We start from the raw sequence: 25,192 nt of genomic DNA, 5'->3' as shown, positions 1-25,192 counted from the left end.
GACACTGAAAGTAATCAGAATATTTGATCAAATTAAGAAAAACTAAACCCTTATTAAACTTCAGTACCTCTCTTTTCAAAAGCCATACTTCTATTTGGAAATGGGTGAAGACAATGTTTGGGGTCATGTATGAAAAATTAATCTTGTGCTGAAGCTAGGCAAGGAGTTCAGTCTGATACATTTTCTTAAATCAAGGAGTTCTTCAAAATCAAGAATTTACATAAAGCTTTAAATGAAAACCTCTATAGCATTTGAAGCCTGTGGGAACTGGAGAGCACCATGGCTAAGCCAAATCAAGTCACTTAAACTTAGAGATGAAGAGTCCCAGTCATGAGAAACTAAGACTTCCCAGGGGGCCCTGTGTAAGACACGGGTAGGTAGGACTAGGACACAGGACCCTGGATTGGGAGTAAAGGCAATGAGATCCCCTAACTTCTAACCCATGACACTTACTTGTGTGGTTTTCTCTTACTAGAATTAGACATTGCAAACCATCAGTCTCTAGGTTCTTGCTTTTCACAGTCCTGAACAATTTGAGGCCACCTCATCAACTAGCCAAAGTCCTGGGTGATCACAGCAAGTCAGGGCAGAGAAGAAGTCTGGCTGGACAAGAAGCTGGCAATTGTCACTTGCCATTGGAACTTCAGACATGGGCTCACCAGGCAGCAATACAAGGCTCTTAGAGGCAGGGTGAAGGCCTCTGTTCAAGCTCACTTTGCCCAGCGAGACACAAACCTTGAGTCTTCGAAAGGCACTAAAAGTGCTTAGATCATAAAGCACATCACACGCTGCAGTTGTTATTGATGTATATTTGTCTCTAAATGCAGGACAACTTTTTCCAAGCTGGTTGCACAGGGGTCTGGTTGAGCCAGAAGGGTTACATAAGCCCACACCAATTTCCAGTCTTTGCTGAAATATCGGCTCTGTCTCAGTTTAGGGGGACACAGAAGTACCTAAAGTCATTGAGACTTTCATTTAGCACAATCCTCAGACTGGGTGACTGAAACACTTTGGATTAGGCTACTTCTGATCTTCAGAAATGCCAAATGTTCCTTTAGTGGAGGCTAAACTAGGCTCTCTGTGGAAAGATTATAATCACATAAAACGGAAAGGATGATGCTGGCAATATGCTGTGGTCAGCTGGGGAAATTAATGCTCAGAACAGATTATAAGACTGAAGACTTGGGGTTGTGAGGTCTCATTCTTTCCCCCCACTCCACACGGATTGTGTCTTTATTGTTGGGTGATGTCATTCTCCTCTCCAGGCCTTCGTCCCAGGTGTTCCTCCTTTCCTGAGGATGGTCTTTCCCATCATGGTTACCTAAGATACACTCAAGGTCTATCCAATTCTGTTCATTCTTCCAGGTTCAAGTCATACTCTACCTCTTCTACAAAGGCTTCTTTCCAAAACACTACTGGGTGGTAAGAAAATCATGGTCTTTGAAGTTGGCCAGACCCGAAGGGGTTTAATTTAATAATTAAAATTATTTAATCTGAGTGATAGACTCATCACTATAAAATTCTGGATCATTGTGAGGATTAGAGGTGCAAGATATGGTGGGTATTATAACTTTTATTATTCCAATCATCTCTTTGGCTAATGCTCTTTTCTCATGAATACCAAAAACACAACAATCAGAACCACATCCTTTAGCACTTGTACGATGGTGCAGTAGTTCAGGAGTTTTGGCCTTAGCTCCCCCCAAATCCTTAAGGGCTGTGAGGGCATCCCATATCTCTGAAGCAGAGACTCTATTTTGCTGAGTGTTCACTTAGGGAATGCTTGCTTTGTGATGGTACTGGGCTGCTTTCATTTAATTCTCAAAATAGCCCTGGAAAGAAGAGATTTTTACTCCCTGTTTACAGATTAGGAAACTGAGGGCCAGAGCCACTGATACTTCTTGGAGGCCACACAGCTAGTAATGAGCCTGTCTGGCCTTGAACTCAAGTCCTCTTTAATCATAGGAAGTATTCTCCATATAGAAGATGCTCAAGTGCAAATATTGACTGATTGATTAGCTGGATTGCACTCATACCCCTAGTCCAATTGCATCTTTCTCTTCATGGCATCTTTGCCTGCTGTCCTCCTTGCTGTTGAGAAGTGCTTACCCACTCCAGCTCTGTTTTCACGCCTGCCACTATACGGAGCATCAGCACAATTCTGTACAATTCCAAGGACCCCAGGCAGTTAGCAAACCACATTTCATGGGGCAACTAAGTGGGAAAGGTAAGATCAAGGGTGCAGGCAGAACCCTCCAGCAGGTCTGGTAGGGTCGAAAGGGCGGTTAGGAGAGAGCAGATACTGGTGGTTAAGTGATAGCTTACCTATTTCTAGAATCAGGTAGAAATATTAATTCCCCTTGGGGTGGAAAAACCAGGAGCAAACATCCCCATGATCAGTCACAGTATACTAATGGCAGGGGAGTCACATTTGTTGCTTCTGGAAATGAACCGATAACCTCATGGGTCAAAAGGCAATTACCTTCATTCGGCTCAGGAAATGCCTATTTTTCGACAAGTGAGTGCACTGTTTGGGGATTTTTGTTGTTCTGTTGTTCTGCCTCTGTTGAAAAGAATATATAAAAGTCACAGCCTATCAACCACGACAAATCCTGTTGCTAAACTATTAGAACTATGACTCGCTGCTTCTTTGGCAAATGCCTGCTCTCGATGAAGTGCTCGACGCCGTAGCTGTCTGCATCCTTTCCCATCCCTCTACGGTGTGGTGTTTAAAGGCCTCCTGAGGGCTTCCCTGGTGGCGCAGTGGTTGAGAGTCTGCCTGCTAATGCAGGGGACACGGGTTCGAGCCCTGGTCTGGGAAGATCCCACATGCCGCGGAGCGGCTGGGCCCGTGAGCCACAGCTGCTGAGCCTGCGCGTCTGGAGCCTGTGCCCCGCAACGGGAGGGGCCGCGATAGTGAAAGGCCCGCGCACCGCGATGAAGAGCGGTCCCCGCACCGCAATGAAGAGTGGCCCCCGCTTGCCGCAACTGGAGAAAGCCCTCGCACGAACCGAAGACCCAACACAGCCAAAAATAAATAAATAAATAAATAAAGTAGGGGAAAAAAAAAATTATAAAAAAATAAAAATAAAAAAAAAAGAATAGCACAAAGAACTCCTGTATATTTCTCTCTCTCTCTCTCTTTGTATATACATATATACACACATATACACATATGTGCAGAAAAATAAAATATATAATATAAACTTATTTAAAAAAAAAAAAAAAAAGGCCACCTGAAACACTCTAGACGAGGTATACAATGTGCTTTAATAGACACAACATCTTAAAGGGCTGACCTCGATTGATCTACTCCAGGTGCACAGAAATTGGTATTTGCACCCCTCCCTCTTCATTTCTACTCACTTTCAGTTGAAAATACTATTATCTCACTCTTTTCTTTTCCACCCAAGAAGGAATCAACCAGAAAGCGCAGAGGGATGGGCAGTGATAAAGGCAGAATAAAGAAAAGGGTATTTTTTTGAGTGCTTACTGTGTGCATGTCACCTTAATTAAATCCTAATAAACTTCAGAGTGAGAGGTATCCATATTGCATTATTTTTATTGAGGTGCAATCCACATAACATACAATTAAACATTTTACAGTGTACAATTCAGTGGCATTTAGAACATTCACTATGTTGAGCAACCATCCCTCTCTCTAGTTTCAAAACATTTTTACTACCCCTGAAAAATACCCCAAACCTCTTAGGTAATCATTGCCATTCTTCTCTCTCCTCATCACTAATCTGCTTAGATAGAATCTCTATGGATTGGCCTATCCTGGAAATTCATATAAAAGAAATCATATCATATGTGAACTTATGTGTATGGCTTCTTCTTTCATTTAGCAGAGTGTTTCTGAGGTTCATCCAAGTTGTAGCATGTATGAGTACTTCACTCTTTTATGTGAATAATATTACATTGCGTGTGTATATATATATATAGGTGTATGTATATATACATATACACATTTGTTATACATTCACCAGATAATAGATTGACACTTAGATTGTTTCTATTTTTTGGCTATTATGAATGATGCTGTGATAAACATTCACATATAAACTTCCGGGAGGACATCTGTTTTTGTTTCTCTTGGGTATAGACCTAGCAGTAGAACTGCTGCTGTAAGCTGCTATAAGATGGAGAAACTGAGGCTGAGAGAAAGTAGGTACCCTGCCCAGGGTCATTCAGCTTGTTACTGGTGGAGCTAGGATTGGGACCCAGGTCTACCTGGTTGCCAACTCTATAGTCCGTCCACTAAACCTAGGGCTTCTTGGGCTAAAAATTCACTGAATAGCTATTTTGTAGAATATTGCTAACTTTTAACCTCAACTCAAACACCCTGAGGTCATATGATTAATAACACTAATTTGAACTTGTGGAACCAGTAGTTTCGTTTGGCTCCTGCTGAGATCTGAGCTTTTTGTTTCCCAGGCAAATCAGTAGCAACAGACTTTATCTTGTTAGATCAAATATAACTTTTACTTTAAAAAGCTCCAATTACACCCTAATGCAGACTTTATGTACTCAGAGGGCTTAATGAGATAATAAATGAAATTTTAATTTGACAATTAATACTATAAAAGTGTTAGGATAGCTTGGAATTAGGAAGGCTTCTGTGTGATTTTTTTTTTTATTAGCCATTGTTTTAAGGTATAATTATACTTGTCTCACATTATGACTGGGCAGTAACTCAGTCATTAAGAGGTAGAAAATCAGTAAATTTCTACTCCTGTGTTGTTTGCAGTAAATTGTGGAAACAATAAAAAGTAAAATACAATGGCGAGTCCTATACACTGTTAAGAAATGGTGTAATTCTTTCAAAGCCTATTATTCCTGGATAAGAAACGGCTGATCAAACAGTAAACACTTTTATCCTGACCATTCATGAGAAAAGTAAACTTGTGAGACAGTGAACTCTGGAAGATTTTGGGTTCTCTGAATGAGGCAACAAACAGTTTAAAATATGGTAATATATATGTATGCAATTACAAAGTTATATCCTCCAGTGTGTGAACATAGAGCCACCTACACCTGAACACCCACCAACTGCACGAGCAAGTTTCCCAGGCTTCCAGCAAGGCAAAAATACTTGGACCATTATTTTAACATGCACCAATTCAACACATGACGGTACCAAGCACTAGATGTTATAAAGGAGTTAAAATAAATGGAATCTCAAAACACCACGCATGTAGAAGTCAAATTATAAACTTTAGATCTACTTAGCTAAAGTGAGTTACTAAGTAAAAGTGCTGTGTCACCAAATCCCAGGTCATCCTTATCTGTATATTTACAACTGTTTTTCAAATTAGCAAGAATGAGTCTTATTCAATAACTACTGGATGCATACTACAAAAATAAAAATTTTAAAAACAAATGGAAACCCTGTCGAGAAGACATCATTATACCTAGGAGAAAATAACCATCTCATTCTTCTTCCCAGAAGCAAGTGGGAAGAGAGGAGAACTTCTGGTATCAAGTTGACTTCTAGCCAAAAACCAAAGAGCAAAACTATAATACCATTAAAGCAAGTGGGACTGTTTGTTGAATAAATAAATAAATGAAAGAAAGAAAGAAACACTAGAGACGGAATCAAGAAGTAGGTAGAACTTATTTGGAAACTACACACTGGGTGAGGGGAGTCTCAATGTGGGTGGTCAGAGAGGTGATAGGCGTGGATTAGTGAAGATAACAGAGGACATTTTGGGTCATTTTAGACATGCAAAAATTAAATTGACAGGCAATATATATCAAAAGTCCTAAAAATTTTAAGAGTTTTTGTGTCCAATAATACTATACCTAAGAGTTTTTCCTAATAAAAATGATTCAAAAGATGAAAAAGAAGTTAAAAGTAGTAATGTTTTAAAAATATAAATCCCATTGTTATTTAAAATGGTAAAAAGTTAGAAACAACCAAATAAGAAATATCAACATAAATTACTGATAAATCTTAAACATTTAATATTAATAAATAGTAATAAATTATTATCTAACAATATGAAATAAGAGAATTATGATAAGTGAATAAATAAAATCAAGTCTTTGGAGAAGCAGATATGAACCAGTGTTAAGTGAAAAAAATCAGTATAAAAAAATCTAAGTACTGGGGGCTTCCCTGGTGGCGCAGTGGTTGAGAGTCTGCCTGCCAATGCAGGGGACACGGGTTCGAGCCCTGGTCCGGGAGGATCCCACATGCCGCGGAGCAAATGGGCCCATGAGCCACAATTACTGAGCCTGCGTGTCTGGAGCCTGTGCTCCGCAACAAGAGAGGCCGCGATAGTGAGAGGCGAGGCCCGCGCACTGCAATGAAGAGTGGCCCCCGCTTGCCGCAACTGGAGAAAGTCCTTGCACAGAAACGAAGACCCAACACAGCCAAAAATAAATAAATAAATAAATAAAATTAAAATAAATAAATAAATAAATTGAGTGAAAGAATCCACACTCAAATGAGTACATATTAAAAAAAAATCTAAGTACTATAATATATGCTTTTATATATTTTATTAATAAGCACAAGAGTTTCAAATAGGGAAGAAAAATGGATCCCTGCTGGAGGAAATGGCACTGAAAAGGCCCATGGGTTTGGAATGATGGTGAGGACCGTTTGAAAATGAGACTTGTCTGAGACAGAGAGTTCCAACTAATGGTAGGATTGAGGCCACACTCATTTTTAAGAACTGAGCTAGGGATGAAGTGAACCTAAACCTCCACAGAGATGCTAACTGCAGTCATTAGGCCTTTTGCGGTGGGGAGGGCACTGAGCATCTCAGTTTCTAGGAAGAAGACACCACAGTCCTTGTGGTCTGGGGACTTATCATTTCATACACATCCCCATGCAAGGAAATACAGGAACGACTGAAGGGGGTGGGGTGGGATGGGATGGGGAATAAACTAAACTCACAGCCTGATTCCAAATGCCTACAAGTAGAGGCACTACCAGAAGGTTTTTATCTGAAACCATGAATTCCAGAAAATATTGGTCAACCGTTTGCTAGCTGGCGCTGTGAAAATCTCTTTGGCTGAAAAATCTACTGTCTCACCCACAACCTCATGGGCTTATGCAGACCAAACTTCGCAGATAAAACTCTAAACTGGGGCAATTTAACAGAATTTTCCAGAACAACCAAGATACCTGAGTAGCCATCCTTTTGCAATGTCCTCTTACACAGCCACCCCATTGCTCAACTCTCCTCCTTCCCAACCATCCATCTCAATCAACTCGGGGTGAATAAGCCATAACAGTAAATACGGATTCCCATGAATGTCCAGGCAAAACACATTATACCCTCATGGAGAAGACTACATTTGCTTTGGCAGATTTAAAACCACTGCAACATTTTTGGCCCCTATAGCGTTGGATGATCCATGTCCCATGTGTTTGTAATTCATCTAAATGTTCTCACACAGTTCAGCATTTAAGTAAAATATTTGTTTCCATAAGAAAACAAAGGAAGGTGGTACTTACAAAGCTCTTAATGTATACCCAATCCAACTTTAAGAAAATTTTTCAGTTTGAAATAATTTTAGATCTACAGAAGAACTGCAAAAATAGCATAGTTGTCCCTTGGTATCCGTGGGGGATTTGTTCCAGGACACCCTGCAGACATCAAAATTCCCGACTGCTCAAGTCCCTTATATAAAATGGTGTAGTACAGGTGGTCCTCTGTATCCACGGGTTCCACATCCACAGATATGGAGCTGAATCCGTGGATTCCAAACCCTTCGATAAGGAGGACCCATGGTACAGAGAGTTTCCATATAGCCTTTACCCAGCTTGCCCTAATGCTAACGTCACATATAACCACAGTACATTTCTTAAAACAAAGAAATTAACATTAGTACATTACTAGTAACTGAACCTTAGACCTTCATTCAACTTTTGCCAGTTTTCCCATTAACGTCTTTTTTTTTCTTTCCAGGATCCAGTCCAGAATCCCACATTGCATTTAGTCATCCATGTCTGCTTTTTTCCTTCAATCACTGACAGTTTCTCAATCTGTTTTTCATGACCTTGACACTTTTGAAGAGTCTCTCAGTTTGGGTTTGTCTGATGTTTTCTAATGATTAAGGTTATGGACTTTGAAGAAAAACAGCTCAAGAGGTGAAGTGCCTTTCTGATCACGTTTTATCAGGGAGCACATAATATTAACATGGTTTATCACTGGTGATGTTAACCTTGATCACTTGTTTAAGATGGTGTCTGCCAAGTTTCTACACAACCCAACTTTACTTCCAGACAGAGTTGCCAGATTTAGCAAATAAAAACACAGGACATCAAATGGGACACACTTACACTAAAAAATTATTTTTTTATTTAAAATTCAAATTTAACTGGGCTTCCTGGATTTTATCTGGCATCCCCACTTTCAGAAATAAATTCCCAATAAAAGCCATAAAAGTTTACTGAGCCCCTCATCTTGTCCACAGAACTCTCTTCAGCCCACTTTCCACAGGCATCCTTTGCCCCAAAGACTGCAGTACAGACAAGAATCCTATACTTACACCAGTAACCCTCAAACTCTAGTGTCCACTAGACACCCTTAGCAGGCTGGGTCCTATCACCAGTTTCTGATTTAGGGGGTCTGGGGTGAGGCTCTAGAATTTGCATTTCTAACAAGTTCCCAGGAGATGCTGATGGTCCAGGGATTATATTTTAAGAAGCGTTGGCATTCACGGAGGGGGAATCTGGGTATTTGTATTTCCTACATTTGCCGGAGGATTACAGACCTACATAACCTGTGCATTACAAATCTGTCATTAGAACTCACAGAGGGTGGGTCCTACCTGACACAACATACTTTCAATTTATAGATAACTCATATATAAGAATAGGAACAAAGATAGTCAGGAACCCTTTGCCCCCAGTTAGAGTTGAGGATCCGGTCTAGATCTAGCTGGGGAACTACAGTGGGACGGCTTCCCTCTCTGGCAGCCTCAATTGTTGAGAAGGTTCAAGTTTATCTCCATGAGCATCTACCCATCTGTTGTCAGCCCTTATCCCCCAGTCAGAGCCTGTGACACCACAGTACTTGTCAGAGAACCACTCACATAAGTTATGGAGATGTAGGCGAATTATTTCTATCTAGACATCAGAACGCACTGTTTCACAGAAAAAAAAATACTATAGATGCTAAGCAAGTCAAAAGTCAGTCTGTGCTTTAAAAAAAAAAGTTTACTTTGGGTACTTAGCTGATACTTAAAACACTGTTTCACTGTGCTTATAGGAAAAGGCTTTCTTGGACTCAAAACCTCCAAGTGCTTCAGCAGAAAACAAGTGATCCATAGACTGGAGATGTCTCACCCACCTATACCCTTCCCTCTAGTCACCAGACTATTTTGAAATGGAAGGCATGGTCACACTCTTCTAAACTTACCTGTCCTTGGCACGGGATACCTAACAACATAGATAGCAGTTGGTTACCTACAGTTTCTCATTGTTAAACTCAGCTCTTACTTGGATAGGGGTAACTTTTCTAAGTTGAAAAAGCACACTGCAGGCCTTTGAAAAATGGCTAGTCTGTGCATTATTCTAGCATCCTACCAGGCACTTCATACACGAGATCTCATTAATCTTCACCAAATTATTGTGATGAAGGTATTAACGATCCCCTTTCAAAGACTGGCTAAGTAACTTACAAAGCAAGTTACAAACCTGGGATCTAGCTTCAATGTTTTAGACATGCCTTTACAATCAATACCCTACTTAATTTTCATTCACCCAATCCAAACTTGTCCCAAGGGACCTAACTTCAATCTCTTAAACCATCAGGAAGAGCATTTGGTATTCTTTAACTACACACCTATAAACAGTTCTACTAGGAGGCTGGTTATAAAGACAACTTGGGGGTGGATCTCTGTTTACCCCCACCCCACCAAAAAAAACCCCCACTTTTTCCTTATAATATTCCACAGACACATAATTTTCAAAGGGGAATGAAATACAATCTATACCCTAAACCCCTAAAATCCATAAAAGTGGGAACAAAACCTTAGTTTTATCTCTCATCTGATTTAAGCCCACTAAGTGTTACTTGGTAACACTTTGGGTTAATAAGGAAATCAATCTGAGGACAAACAAAAATCTGATATCATGTCCAAGTTTGGACTGGGCAAGCTTTTCGTTTCTAAAAGCCACCTTCAAGAAAGAGAGATCACCAAGAGTGGCTATCTAGCCTGTTGGGCATTTATTTGTTTTTGAACCACAGATTTCAAAACAAAGGGAGCAGAATGGAACATCACCAATCCTGATGCAGAAAAACTAAAACCTCTCATAATTTCTTCTTTATATTCTGAAGACGTCAGTGACTGTGAGATTTCCAGGCTTTCACTCTAAGTCCCCTCAAATGTAGTAGCTGTTACTACATATACCCTGGTACCAATTTTCTTTAAGAGGATTGAATGGAATGCAACCAAGTATTTGTGTAAATAATCAGATCTGTATCTCCCTTCTTGAGCTTAATCAAAATGTGTCCCTTCTCCTCTGACCATCACTGCTTGAGCCCCAGGAGAATGGGGTCTAGCTGCATTCACGTCCATCCCTGTCTCCCCCTGCCTCTTTGGGGTTTAGTTCTTTCTGTCTTTTCAGAAGTATTTGACAACGAGAAATCCCATCCTCCTGCCCAGAAACCTGTATGATTATAACCCAGGAATGATGAAATATAGAAATTGTGATCCAGAAACGAACAGGCCCAAGAATAAGGACGGGGATGCTAGGCGAGCTCTGTAGGTGAGGTGACGACAAGAATGAAGACATCTCAACACGTGTCTTACTTTGGGTCCTTCCATGCCCTCGTCCATTGTAACCACAGGCCTGAATGAACTCACAGGCCTCCTTGAGGAAGCCAACTTTATCACCCTTTTGAAGACCCTTCGTTTTAACAAGTGTGGTTATTCCACTGGGCCATTGGGGTGTCAAGGGCCAGAAGCTTTAAAAAGGAAAGAAAGAGGAGAAAATCAAGGAGTGGTGTAACAAAGGCCTAATTATAAGGGAGGAGTATCTCTCTACAGACAGGTCACTGGAAGGATGCCAAGGGCTCTCACCACATAAAGGAAAAGATTGTTATAAAAAGATTTTTTAAAAAAAGACGAAGAAGAAGAAGAGGCATGGCAGTGGAGACTGCAAGGGGGTGGGGCAGAGAATAGGGAAATGAATAAGAATAATGACTTAAAATCTTTTTTTTTTTTTTCTCCTAGTTCTCTGCTTCCCTTTCTGCAGATGCTCAGCTGAGCCAGTGCAGCTGGCTCCCTGACAAATGTGGAAAAATCAAGCCAATTTGAGCTGGTTGTTAGCAGTCCGGGCACAGAGGCTCAGATAAATGAGGGGCTGCCTCAGGTGTGGCAGATCTTCCGGAGCTGTTGCTGAGAGATTCTTGGCCAGTGTGTGGCCTTCAGGCCTTCAGGAACTCACCAGCACCCCCCTCCACCTCTGGGCTCCAGGTTCTGATAAAGGTGACCTTGGGAGAAGAATCTTCCTCTACTTGTTCCTCCATCACCCTCCCAAATATCCTCCCCTAATTGACAAGCTCTGCTTTCAATCTGGTGGGGTTTCATCTAGGTCACTCAGTGAAAAGCCTGCAACACAAGGACTCTTGTCCTCAAGTATCTGAGTGAACATGTAATGGCCCAACTCAAGGCCACCAGAAAATGCCTGATGCATAGTACTTTTCAGACCACCGCATCAAACTGGAGTCTGTGGACACCCTGGCAGAATACCCTGATGTTTCCCCACAAGACAGTGAAGGTTGCTCTGTGAATGGTCCCTAAGACAAAACAGTATGCCACACATATTTATTTACACATTCTGTCCACACACAGAATATGAACATGATAAAAGGAGCGTGCATCTGGACATTCAGTTCAAGGAAAGCAATTAATACTTTGAATCAAGCTCAAGGTAAAGAGAGTGTTCCTGTAAGGAGCAATCCAAGTTTCTTACTGAACTGTCCACTTTTTCTGTAATTCTTGTTCATGGATTATTTGATAATTGAATAAAAAGGACAAAAATTAGGAACTAAGATACTAAAACAAGTGCTCACATAAGGGAAGTTTCTATAGGGATGGAAATGTTCTAGATCTTATTTTGAGTGGTGATTACATGAGCATATTATACAACTGTCAAAACACACTGAACTGAATCATAAGATCTGTGCATTTTGTTTTAATTATATCTGCATAAAAATTTACAATGTAAGGGCTCACATTCCAGTACTGTGTCTACATCTATACCAGCCTACTGAAGCGGCTGCCACTGTAAAAATGCACAGAAAAAACATACATTACGTCACTTCATCAGTTATCCTTTACATAATGGAATACTTTCAAAAGAACTGAAAATAATTCCTATACGATCCTCAGATACATTTTAGGAGCTTGTAATAATCCAGAGTAGCTCAGAAAAAATTTTTTTTTTGGAGGGAGAGATGATAATGTTGTATGTTACACGTGAGCTGACCAGTTACTACTATTCTTATAATCTGAAAGTAAAGTATATTAGGTGCTTGACTTAGTCAGTCTCAAAAGCCTTGATGTGGGGAGTACTGGCTGGTAGTGTGGTTGGTTTGTTTGAACTATTACTGATTTGCAGATGGAATAAGAACACTTGCTCAATTCAGGAAGAGAATAAAAGAATTTAAGAGGTGAAAAGGCATTGGATTATGTGGTCTAATTCCCTTATTAAATCAACATAAAAATTGAGGCTCAAGATGTAGAGAATGGACTTGAGGACACGGGGAGGGGGAAGGGTAAGCTGGGACGAGACAGTGGCATGGACTAATATATACTACCAAATGTAAAACAGATAGCTAGTGGGAAGCAGCCGCATAGCACAGGGAGATCAGCTCAGTGCTTTGTGACCACCTAGAGGGGTGGGATAGGGAGGGTGGGAGGGAGACGCAAGAGGGAGGGGATATGGGGATATATGTATATGTATAGCTGATTCACTTTGTTATAAAGCAGAAACTAACACACCATTGTAAAGCAATTATACTCCAAGAAAGATGTTTAAAAAAAAAAAAATTGAGGCTCAGAGAAGGAAAGCAATTTTCCAAAGAATACGTAGCCATTTCTGCCAAACATGGATCATCTGGCTCTCAAAGTCTGTTTCTCCTTTCAGTTTTTTCATTATTTGTGTTTTAAATGCTGTCCTCTACTAATATTTTAAAACAAATGTTATTTATATCTATAATCATCTTTCTACAAAGTAATATTTGGTGTTTTAAAACATCTTCAGAAAAATATTTTTCCCCTGAGAAAGTTTCCTTCTCAAATAAAGTATGTTTTTAAAAATTAAGATAGTCTAGTGTTATACTTAGCTACACACGTTTATCTCCTTAGAAGGTACTCGTGTATATCTTCTCTATAATAGTTAGGCTTTTAAAAACTCTAATTCATGTTTGCTGATACCCCATTCCTAGAATAAATATTCTCAAAGGCAATTTTATCACCACAAACCCACATTTTCTCCTATTTGGATGTCAGTGTTTCTTTTAACTGTGCTTCACTGATTGGCAAGTCATCCGTCTCTCTGTAGCTCTAAGAACTGCCAATGATAAGGTAAAAGAAACATAGTCCCATGGAAACCAATTCTTATGTTTAATAAAACAAAACAAAACCAATGCTCTTGCTCATGTCTCCAACATATCGTTCCTCGAGAGAGCGAGTCACAATGAACAGACACTAACAGGACATTCAGATCTCCACCAGCCACATTGAACATGGGTGACTTACTGCCCATACACAGAACTGAACCCACTTGAGAGACAGTGGTTGTTTTGGGGACCCAGAACCCAATGTCCAACTATCTTGGATTCTACTACAGTGACTGCACCCCAGAGCTAGAAGGGAGCTGAATAATCATAAGGCGTGGTGGTTTCCGAGCAGGTTTTTTGTTTTTTTTTTAAGCAGAATTTCTTTTGAAATTAAATCTTATTTGGCCCTCTGGCATAGAAAACAGAATTGAGTAACGGTTGTTTGTGGAGTAATTAAAAATCCTCACTGTTTGATGGAAAGATTCATCCCCTTGTTTGTGGGGCCTTAAAACACTGCTGTGGGAGGTTTCCTGGAGCACTTTGAACGTGGAGGTTCTTCTTAGTGACGGGGGAGCTTCTACCACTAAGGTCCACCCCACTACTGGCAGCCCAGACTCTTAGAGGATTTCTTCCCAACATAGAGCTGAAATCTTTGTCCTGGTAGCTCATAATTCATGGATATTAGTTTACCTTAGAAGCCAAATAAAACATATCCCCATATCACATGGAGAAATCTTCATATATTTGAAAGGAGCAGGTATGTTTTATTTTAGACATGCTCTTCATTATATGGCAGGCTGTGTACACACCTGCCCTCACACAGGTGTCCAAGCTTAAACCACCTCTGCTCCCCACCTCTCCCTGTCCCCAGTCCTATCATGGCTTCGTGTACATGTGTAGGTTGGGGCTCAGCCTTCAAAAGGATCCATGGAGCCTTTGACTGTGCACGTGGACAAGGAGGGAAGGAAGGGATTTTGCTGCTGGGTTCTTGTTTTTTCTGCTAGCTTCAAAGCAGACTCCACCCTTTCCCAATAGAGGACCATGAAAACCAGCTTGTGGCCATTAAGAATTACATCAGATTCTGGGGGCAAATTCTAAACAGACTTTATATGTTAAAAGAAAATGAAAACAGCTGAACTGCAGCCAAAAAAATTAATCTGCTCCTCATCCCTCCTCAAAAAGCATCCTAACAGCGAGAACTACTTTGAGGCTGCAGGGAAGACTTCCCGTTCAGTAACGTTCAATGTTTAGAGCAGATCAACAGCTGGAAAGGCAAACTGTTTTTTAGCATGAACGTTTCACAGTTCGGATCACTTAACAGATTAAAATTATAGGATATACTTAGCAGTTAGGGTTTTTTTTATTATTAGCTAAAGAAGATCTTTTTGGAAAATACATTGGATGTTTAGTCCTTCTTGATGACGATGGCAAGAATTTTTTAAATGTTCGTTACACTAAATAAAAATGTTCATTATACTAAATCATACTTTAATCAGCTTAACATGTGGTTTATACAGGTTTACCTAAGATTAACTGGACATTTTTAGGCAATAAATACACAAATTTTAAGGTTGAGAACAGACTGCCCTACTGACCAGCCAACTAGTAGAAAAGATGAGAGGCATCGAGGCTTGCTATCAGATGCAAAGTGAACATTCCATAGCTGAAACTGACAATAAGGCTGGTGAGAGAAGTTTGAAGTCAAGGGATCACAGGCTCAGAGGAGAATGCTCAGGAGAGCAGGGCGAGGTGATGTCTGGCCACTGCCCTCTAAGGAGTGTAACCGAGCAAGACTCTAGGAGGCCTTCCCAGAATTGACCTCCACCCATGTCCCTGCCTGCCTCTTGTCTGTAGAAAAACTTTAGTCAAAGAATAAATTTAATCAGGGAAGTAAGAAACTGCAGAAAGACTGGAAAACAGTCAAGCAAGCCAAAATAATAAGAGTTTAGCCATTAAACAGAGTCAAGGACCTTTAGTTCCTCCTCTAGGGCTAGAGATAATATCCTGAAGAGATATTTCAGAGACTGAAACCTCCACCAGGTGGAAGAAGTTAACTGTCTGCTGCCCACAAGCACGTAGACCCCAGACCGGTTGGAACCAGAAGGTTGATGATGCTGACTCCCAATTACCTCACCACCAACCAATCAGAAGAACGTCCATGAGCTGACCACGTCCTACTCCTTGAATACCGTACGACTCCTCACTATGGCCTCCAGGGTGGGACACACAGTGTTGAGGGCATTAGCCCGCTGTGGCCCCCTCTGCCTGGCAAAGCAACAAAGCTCTTCTTTTCTATTTCACCCAGAACTCTGCCTCCGCATTTCTATTCAGCACTGGTGCACAGAGGCCAAATTTCGGCAATGGGAGGGGCAGAGGGAGAAGACAGGATTTACTCTGGAGGAACAAAGCCGCTAACTAGATGGAAAACAGATCACTAACTAGATGGAAAACAGATCGAGTGAGGACAGATTAGTGGAATTAGGGTGGTTGTGACTTCAGAAGAAAAGAAAAAGGGCACCCTGATGACTATCATCATGTACACGAATGACTTTTTATAAGAGGCTTTTGGAAAATTAAGTGAAAGCAGGAGAAATTCAGGAGGGCATTTGAGAAGGGAAGCCAGCCAAGAGGGAAGGGATAAGCCAGAGAATAAGGAGGCCTGGGTAGACCCTCTGGTCACAAACAAGTGAGCACTCCGTGGATAAATATCTAACCCTCTGCAGGCCTCAGTTTCCTCATCTGTAAGGTGTGAAGTCTGCAGCAAATGATTTCTAAGATTCTTCCCAGCTCAAGAGAATCTTTTTAAAAAAATTTTTAAACTTGTAATAGTTATTTTTTAAAAAATGTTTTCCTACAGCTTTGAGGGTTAATTGGTATAACAGCATATATTCACAGTGTACAATTTGATGAGTTTTCTTAAACTGACGTATACTTTACAATGTTGTGTTAGTTTCAAGTGTACAGCAAGTGATTCAGTTATACATATATATTTTTATATTCTTTTTCAGATTCAGATTCAAGATAATTGTTTAATTAAAAATAACCTAAAAAATAAAAAAACCTTCTCTCAAATGAGAATGTTAATAAAGAGTATCAGGCTTCCCTGGTGGTGCAGTGGTTGAGAATCTGCCTGCTAATGCAGGGGACACGGGTTCGAGCCCTGGTCTGGGAAGATCCCACATGCCGCGGAGCAACTAGGCCCGTGAGCCACAACTACTGAGCCTGTGCATCTGGAGCCTGTGCTCCACAACAAGAGAGGCCGTGACAGTGAGAGGCCCGCGCACCGCGATGAAGAGTGGACCCCGCTTGCCGCAACTACAGAAAGCCCTCACACAGAAACGAAGACCCAACACAGCCAAAAATAAATAAATAAAAATAAATTAAAAAAAAAAAAAGAGTATCAAGTAGGTTGCAGAGGACTCTTCATTTTAAATTTTCTTATTAAAGGACAAATGTTTGACCCAATAGTTTCTTGAAGGTCCTCCCAACATTCTGGTTCTGGCCTGCCTTTTCACCCACTTGCCAGATCATCACTATATCAGTCACTGCTGGGATAGAGATGATACTTTCTAATCCGTGGTCTGCTGGAGGAAATGATGCTTTTGAAAAGTGAATTACAAATCCTTGTGGGAGGGAAGAGTGCACTATAGAAAAGTCATTAATAACTCAACTTAGAGCTCAGCTTCCCATCTGGGAACAGCAACCAGTTAATAATATACTTGCTGGCTGAGTATGATCTGGGCTCCAAGAGGCAGAGAAAGCACATTTTTTTATCTCCATGTCCTAAGTGAGGGATCTAAAGTTCAGAGAGGTCAAGAAGCCTGCTCCAGGTCACGTAGGCAGACTGAGAAGTCGCCCTTTCCTCACGTATCTACTGAGTGCCTACTGCATTCTAGACATTGTGGGATACAATGGGCAATGCCACCGTGGACCATGCCTTGATAGAGTTTTCACTCTACTGGGGAGAGGGGTGAGCAGCTGTGAACACACCAGCCAATGATGAAGATATATTCTGTAGCAAGAAATATGACATAAATAAAATGAGGGAATATGACAGAGTGTGACTGAGGGGCTACTTCTATGTAGCAAAGGGAAAAACAGCTCTTTGAAGAAGTGACATTTAACCAAGAACAGAATGACAAAAAGGACCCAGCCACGCAAAGGTCTGGGCAAGAGTCAGATCAAGTGAACAAGAGAAAAGGGTACCAGTTATATGATGGAGACAGCGAATATCAAACAGAATGTAGCTGGGCGAGGCAGCCAATGGACACGAGGGGCAGCTGGGAAGCTGGCTGCTGACTAACAAGGTCCTCTCTCTGCTGGGCTGTTGAGGTAGGTCAGCTGGTTTCACCCTTGTAATAGAAGCAAGGGGAGGGACACAGAAGCCACATCCATGTTGCACGGGCAGCCGCACCTACGAAGGAGTTCGTGGTAGGAAGGCTGGGTACCACATTTTACCATCCTCAAAGCTTGAAGTTGCATGCTGCTCCGTGTGCCAACTTTAACTCTCGGCTTTCATCTCCCAGGGAAAGGTGCGTCAGCATGTTGGAGTTGTAGCCTCTGAGCCCATAAGCTACCTCTAAGTAACACAGAAGCAAGGTAGGAAGGGAAAAACAACATCCCACTGCGATCTCAGCCGTATTTCTTCCACATGGCAAGTTTCATTTTGTTTAATTTAACAATAAACTCATTATATTAACTCAATTCAATAGAAGCAGCAGGGGGGATTTCTCCTAATTTAATCTTGGGCTTTGAGAAGCCTTGCTTGGCGCTAAAACAAGGCCATGCAGAGAAATTAAAGGGCCTGAATCATATTGAAAAAATACCTTAGAGTTTTGGAACGCAGCCTACCTGTAATTTAGGAACTAGTCAGCCCACTTCTTACTTTATCCAAAACATCATCTAGTCAGAGAGATAATCTCTGCAAGCAAATCGTTCTCATGAATGATGCCTCTTTAGGATTTAAACTCTGAGAAGTGATCCTTTCATCCTTGGAGCTGATGTTCTAATTTGAAAAGGAGTTATTGGATGCACCCAGCAAGGGAATATAAATATCTTGTGCTTACCAATGTCACAAAACGGGTTTTCTGTAAGTCACTTGAAAATACAAGGACGTAACTATCTAACATTTATCATTGTGTGTCCATTATGAAAAATTATATAGCATACAGCCTTAAAAGAAAGTTGCTTCTGATGATTAGCCATTATAAGAAACAATGTCTACCCTTTAAAAAATAATCTTGAGGGATGGAAAAGACTATATAATCTGCTGATCTAGTGATTTGAAATCTGGAGATTCCAAATTCACACACACACACACACACACACACACACACACACACACACACACACAATGGCTAGAGACCTAACAATAGTTTTTGTCCCCAGCTGGCAAGAAGAATGAACAAACTCATTAATTAGGATCCCATTGGTGCTGGTATTGAATATATATGAAGGCAGGCCCACTCGAGGGTTCCAGCTGGGAGATGTAAACTTTTCAAATTCAAAGACAAACTAGATTTATCTTTGATGCCTTCATATGCTGAGTGTGGTCCAACTGACCATGTGGGCTTGTGCAGATCTGTGAGGCCCGTGAATATTTATTGAATCAGGCACGTTTTAAAGTTTATTTCATGTCCTTTCAACTGCAAAATGCAAAACAAGGTCACCATGGGAGTGGAGGAGAATAGAGCCAGCTTTGAGGAAGACTTTATCCTTATCCCAGATTGCTTTTAGAAGAAGAAAGAAATTGGCTGAAATGTGAGAAAAGGTACGGATAATAGTTCCAATTCACTCCAGCAGAGGCTACCAAGGCCTGGCCTCTGTCCCTGGTGGGAAGGAAATGAAACAGGGGAGCTGATGGGAGGAAGGCGCAAGCGTTGCCCTGGCTGCGACTTCCCCATCTCTCTCTGTCTCCGCCTCTCTCTCACACACACTCACTCTAAGGCTCTCTCAATCTCTCCAAAGATGAGAAATCTTTTCTTGAGGTCAAAAACAAAAAAATTTTTTGGTTGGTGGTGGGGACCAAAATCCCAACATGGAAGATCTGAAGCAACAGGGAATTCTCTCACAGGTTTCAGAACCCAGAGCGAAGAGAACTCACATGAGGTGAGGTTTCAACTCTGCAAAGCGAGAAAAATCCTTCTCCCCCTGTCAGTTTACAAACAAGAAGGTCTTCCTAGGTTTAGGGCACTTTTTTTTTTTCTATTATTTAAATTCCTTGTTATGCATTTGCTTTCTGTATTGACGGCACTTCTTGTTATGGGAAAGTGTAATTTGCCAGAAAGAAAGGCAGAGAGAGACAGAGAGAGGGAGGGAGGGGCAGGTAGGGTGGGGAGGGAGACAGACAGAGACTAATACCAGAATCCAAACCACACAGCAAGGGGGCACGTCCTATTAAAGGATTCTTTATGCTTAAAATGGAGTCTTATTTTTCCCATCTAAAAATAAGCCTGTGACCTTTTGCATTCTCCAGACCATATGTATTTCTGCAGCATCCAGAGTCCCAAGGCACACTGGGCAGAGTGAGAGCTGAGGGCTGTCTGGTCCAGGTCCCCGGAGCTAAGAAGTACACCTGTCAGAGAAGCAGCAGCCAGAATCAAGAGAAAGAATCCACAGAGACCTGGGTGGGGGCACTCTGAACCCCACTTCCTCTGTCAGTTATTGATTAAACCTCTTATGCATACACACCTACTCCAGGAAAGCTGAACTTTAATTTTATGCCTCCTACAGAAAAGAGATGATACAAACTTGGAAGTAAATAACAGTAAGCATCATAAGAAGAAAAAATACCTGCATGCGTTCTCAGTGTCAGATTTCTTTTTTAAGTCCAAAGAAATAAAAAAGAATGTCAAACCTCACTTATAATCAAAGAAATGCAAACCAAAATGTGTTACACTTTTTTAAACTTATCCAATTAGCAAAGATGAAAAAGAAAGATAATACCAATGTCGGTGAGGGTTTGTGCAAACAGACACTCTCATGTCTATTTAGAGTGGGAATATAAATTAGTAGAATTTTCTGAAGTTAAATTAGGTAACATGTTGAAAATGCCTTAAATGTGTAGATTCCAGTGCAGCAATCACACTTTTAGGACTTAACTGTATCAGTCATATTCAGTAGGATGTTCATCCCAGCATTGTTTAGAATAGAAAACGGTTGGAAACAATCTGAGAGCCCAACAGTGTGACAACCGGTCACGTCAACTGTGTTATATGCATACAATGGACGTGATTAAGAGTCATACCTAGGGCAGTAGTGATGAATGAAATGGGAAAAAAATGTTCAGGAAATGTTGCTAACCAAAGGAGGGGAAAGTCTAAAAGGAAGCTATCTAGCTAGCTGTCCGTCTGTCTTTCTCCCTATCTATCTGTCTGTCTAATCTACCTACCTACCTACCTACCTACCTACCTATCCATCCATCCATTCATCCATCCATCCATCCATCATCCATCCATCCTGCTTACTGTGTGCTACTGAAACACTCCCAACAACCCCATGAAGTATGTACTATTATTGCCTTTTCACAGATAAAGAAACTGGTAAACGGGGAGTGGAAATTTAAACTCAGGTGGGGGCTGGTCTCAACCACACAAACTTTCTCTCTGAAGTGAAAATGACTGTGTGTAAGTCTGGGTACATGTGTCCTTCCTTGGGAATACATCCACTCTAAAATGTCCATAGTCATCTCTGAGGGGTAGGCTCCAGATGATTTTTGGTTACTGTTTTGTGCTTCTCTGTGGCTTTCCTGATCTCCACAATGAGCGTGTATTTCCTTTGCAACTAAGAAAAAAATAAAATGAGCTCTTCTTTCAAGATAATACTCTGACTGTGATCATCTGACTCCTTGGGATTCAGGAGGATTCAAGAAGAGGCAGGAAGTAGCTGACAGACTACTTCCCAAATGGACTCTGGAGTCAGGCAGCCACTTACTGACCATGTGCCCTGGGAAGGGTCACTTAGCCCCCTAATGCAAAGCAAGAAATAAATGTGCAAAGGCACCCCACATATAATACTTGCTCAGTAAATGCTGTTTCCCCTTTCTCTAGCCAGTCTTCTGGAACACACCAATCCCAGAAGTGGCATTCTCCAAGCTATGCCTAATACATAGTTTTCACTGTCTTAGGGAAGACCACGGACTCAAAATCAAAGGGAAATATTACATATTCTGCCTGAAGAATGCCTGATTATCAATGCCCATTAGATTTGCCTGGCCTGTCCCTCCCCTCCCAAATTCCAGCCTTCTTTGAATTACAGTCCTCAGTCTTTTAAAGGTTATTCCTTTCTCTATTACAGTGGTCTTCAAACTAGGAAAGGTATACAACTGAAGTGTCACAAAAAGCTTTCCAAGAAGGACATGGACACATAGTTTTAACGGAATTAACTTCCAGAATCTTCCTTTCTCTAAGATTCTGTCCTCAATTTGTCTGCATGCACCTGTGCTGAGGAGTTCATTCCAGCACACTCACCTGCCCCCTTACTCCTTCTACACCTCCTTCTCCTACTTTGCAGCAGAAAGACATCACTCTCACCCATCGCAAATCTACTGGGCCACCCTGCCCAGAGCCACGAACAGCACTGGAGGGCCCCAGAAAGGACCAACTTGATATATGGGTTAGAAGTAAGCCTCCTGTCATCAAGGTGACTAATAAGGCCAAGATGGGTAGGGCTTTGGGTCTTTTGTAAAGAGGTAGACAGCCCAGCCCATTACAGCCAAGAAAGTCAGTGAGGACTACTGATGGCTGTACAGCCTTCTCACAGCCAGGCCACAAGCTCAGGGTTTCCCAGCTGCACTCCTCAGTCTCAGTCTCTGTCTCTCTCAAATCTCTCTCTCTCTCTCAATCACTCTCTTTCTCTGACAAATATTTATTGAACAATTACTCCCTTAAAAAGAAAAAGTCAGGGCTTCCCTGGTGGCGCAGTGGTTGAGAATCCGCCTGCCAGTGCGGGGGACACAGGTTCGAGCCCTGGTCTGGGAAGATCCCACATACTGCGGAGCAACTAGGCCCGTGAGCCACAACTACTGAGCCTGCGCGTCTGGAGCCTGTGCTCCGCAACAAGAGAGGCCGCGATAGTGAGAGGCCCACGCACCGCGATGAAGAGTAGCCCCCGCTCACCGCAACTGGAGAAAGCCCTCGCACAGAAACGAAGACCCAACACAGCCATAAATAAATAGATAAATAAATAAATTCATTAATTCATTAAAAAAATTTAAAAAAGAAAAAGTCAAAGTAAGGACCTACTATGTAGCCCAGGGAACTCTACTCAATACTCTGTAATAACCTTCATGGGGAAAATAATCTGAAAAAGAGTGGGTATATGTATATGCATAACTGAATCCCTTTGCTGAATATGTATAACTGAATCACTTTGCTGTAGAGCAGAAAGTAACACACATTGTAAATCAACTATACTCCAATAAAAATTAGTTTTTAAAAAATCAAAAAAACCCTGTCCTCACAGAGCTACATTTTAGTCAAATTCAATCTGAATTCAGAAGTGATATGGTTGTCACAGGGATGCATATTAACATATCGAAAAACATGTTCATTGAAAAATGAAGTCGGACTTTTTCTGACACAAAATAAATCTGCCTTGGCTGGCTGATTGAATAATGAGGACAGATAATTAGGGCATATTATCTATGCACTGAATGAACTAAATCTGCAGATCCAAGGTTTGAGGAATATGTATTTATAGAATGTGATAAAAGCATTTTTTCCCATAACTATATAAAAATATTGTTTGGCAGGCCAAGGTTTATTAAAATTAGCAACATTTCTAAATTACCAACACTTTCTAAGTAGATCAAGTTAAGCAGCATGTCACTAAGTGAAAGAGTAATTACTTAAGGAATATAAATTTTACCCATTTAATGTCTTGGTAATATAGCCTTTCTGATACACATTTTTTGGTATACACTGAGAAAGTTGAATGGTTAACAAATGCTTTTGGAAGTCAGGTGCCCACTAATTCTTTGCTTTTCACAAAATCAAACAAGACCTAACCAACTGAGAGATGACTAAATATCGCTGCTGGTGGTGGTTTGTTTTGGGCTAATTCAGAACTTAAAGATAGAAATGATATTGTTCTAACAGAACTCCAGCTGTCCCATCACGTAATATGTAGACAATGTTTCTCACCACTTACATCATAAAAACTAAAACTAGGAATAGAACTGATGTTGAACCTTTAAGCAATAAATAATATTCATCCATGGGTTAAACTAATTGGAAGTAAAGCCTCATCCATCTCATTAAGAAACGCATTTCCAATAAATCTTTACTCCTTGTGTTTAATAGCTATCAAAATGTTTAATATACTTATGTTGCTTTAATCAACTTGGTACTAAAAATCATTGTAATACTCAATTTAGAAGACTATTACTTAGAGCCTTTGATCACGGAACTTCTAAAATTTATTTTTACACATTTTTACTGCAAAGGATTATGATAGCAGTATCAATAAAAGACTTTTAAACATAAAAATACGTAACAGGATAAAATTTCACAGGGGAAATATAATAGGAATACAAGTTTTTAAAAAGATGTAACAGTTTTGACTGTTAAAGAACAGCTTATTCATGTATTTTAAAAAATGAATGATGGTGAATATTCACTCAAAACATTTGGATTTCACTGAATGCATTTTCAAAGGCGATCAAAGTTTTATTGAAAAAACACCAATATTTATAATTTGCCAGCAATTATATCCTCTTCAACTATTTACACTTATGATGAAAAAATTTTAATGGTAAATTTTAGAAAGGCACATAAAAATCTCAAAATTCTTTTTTAGGGGGTAAACAAGTGAAAAACAAGTGAAATTCAGTCTACTACATTTCATGGCTATCCTTTTTCCTCTATGAGACCCAAGAGAATGACGTTTATTTTATTAGGTTTAAGGGGGCTAAAGAAAATATTTGATTTAGTCCTCTCAGGAGATCTGGCCTCACCCCACCTGCTGCCACAGGCCAGGTGTTGATTGGCTCTCCCATGAAGCAGGTGCTCAGAGCACATAAACAGGAAGAAGCATAGGGCAGCTCTGAGGCCAAGGGTGATGTCTGACATTGGGTAGCTCCTTGATGGTGGAATAGATCTGACTCATAGAAGGAAAGAAAAACTAAGTTTCCCATCTGTGACTTAAAGCAATAGTCAAGTAATTTATATTTATCATTTGTGGGAATAGAAGAAATCCTATGGAAAAAAATTAGCACGCAGATGGAATTCTCTTTTGCTCATATCTGACTATTTACCACCTTTTAATGCTTTATCCTTGACTTCGTTAGGCCAAAATTCCACAACTAAGTACACTATGTTATTTAGAAAGTTGCATGCATTCATGTACCATCAAACAATAAAAAAGATGTGGCAATAAATGACATAGAAGAATTAGCGGGATGCACACACTGCCTTTCCTCCTCTCTGCCAACTCAGACCAGGGGCAACTTCAGAAATAGGAAGTTACCCACTCAACGCAGTTAGAGAGAGAGACGGGGTGTGAGAACCAGGTCCTATCACTCACCATCTTAGCCATCAGAGCCTGGGTTTCCCTATCTATAAACTGGAGTTCAAAAGCACACCTTGTCTACTACTTCACGTAACTTCTCTGAGTAGCAAATTTAAAGTACGAATCCAAATGAACAGTATACACCATGA

Source organism: Balaenoptera acutorostrata, chromosome 3, assembly GCF_949987535.1.
Source record: "Balaenoptera acutorostrata chromosome 3, mBalAcu1.1, whole genome shotgun sequence".
Taxonomy (NCBI): Eukaryota; Metazoa; Chordata; class Mammalia; order Artiodactyla; family Balaenopteridae; genus Balaenoptera; species Balaenoptera acutorostrata.
This window is presented reverse-complemented; position numbering follows the sequence as displayed.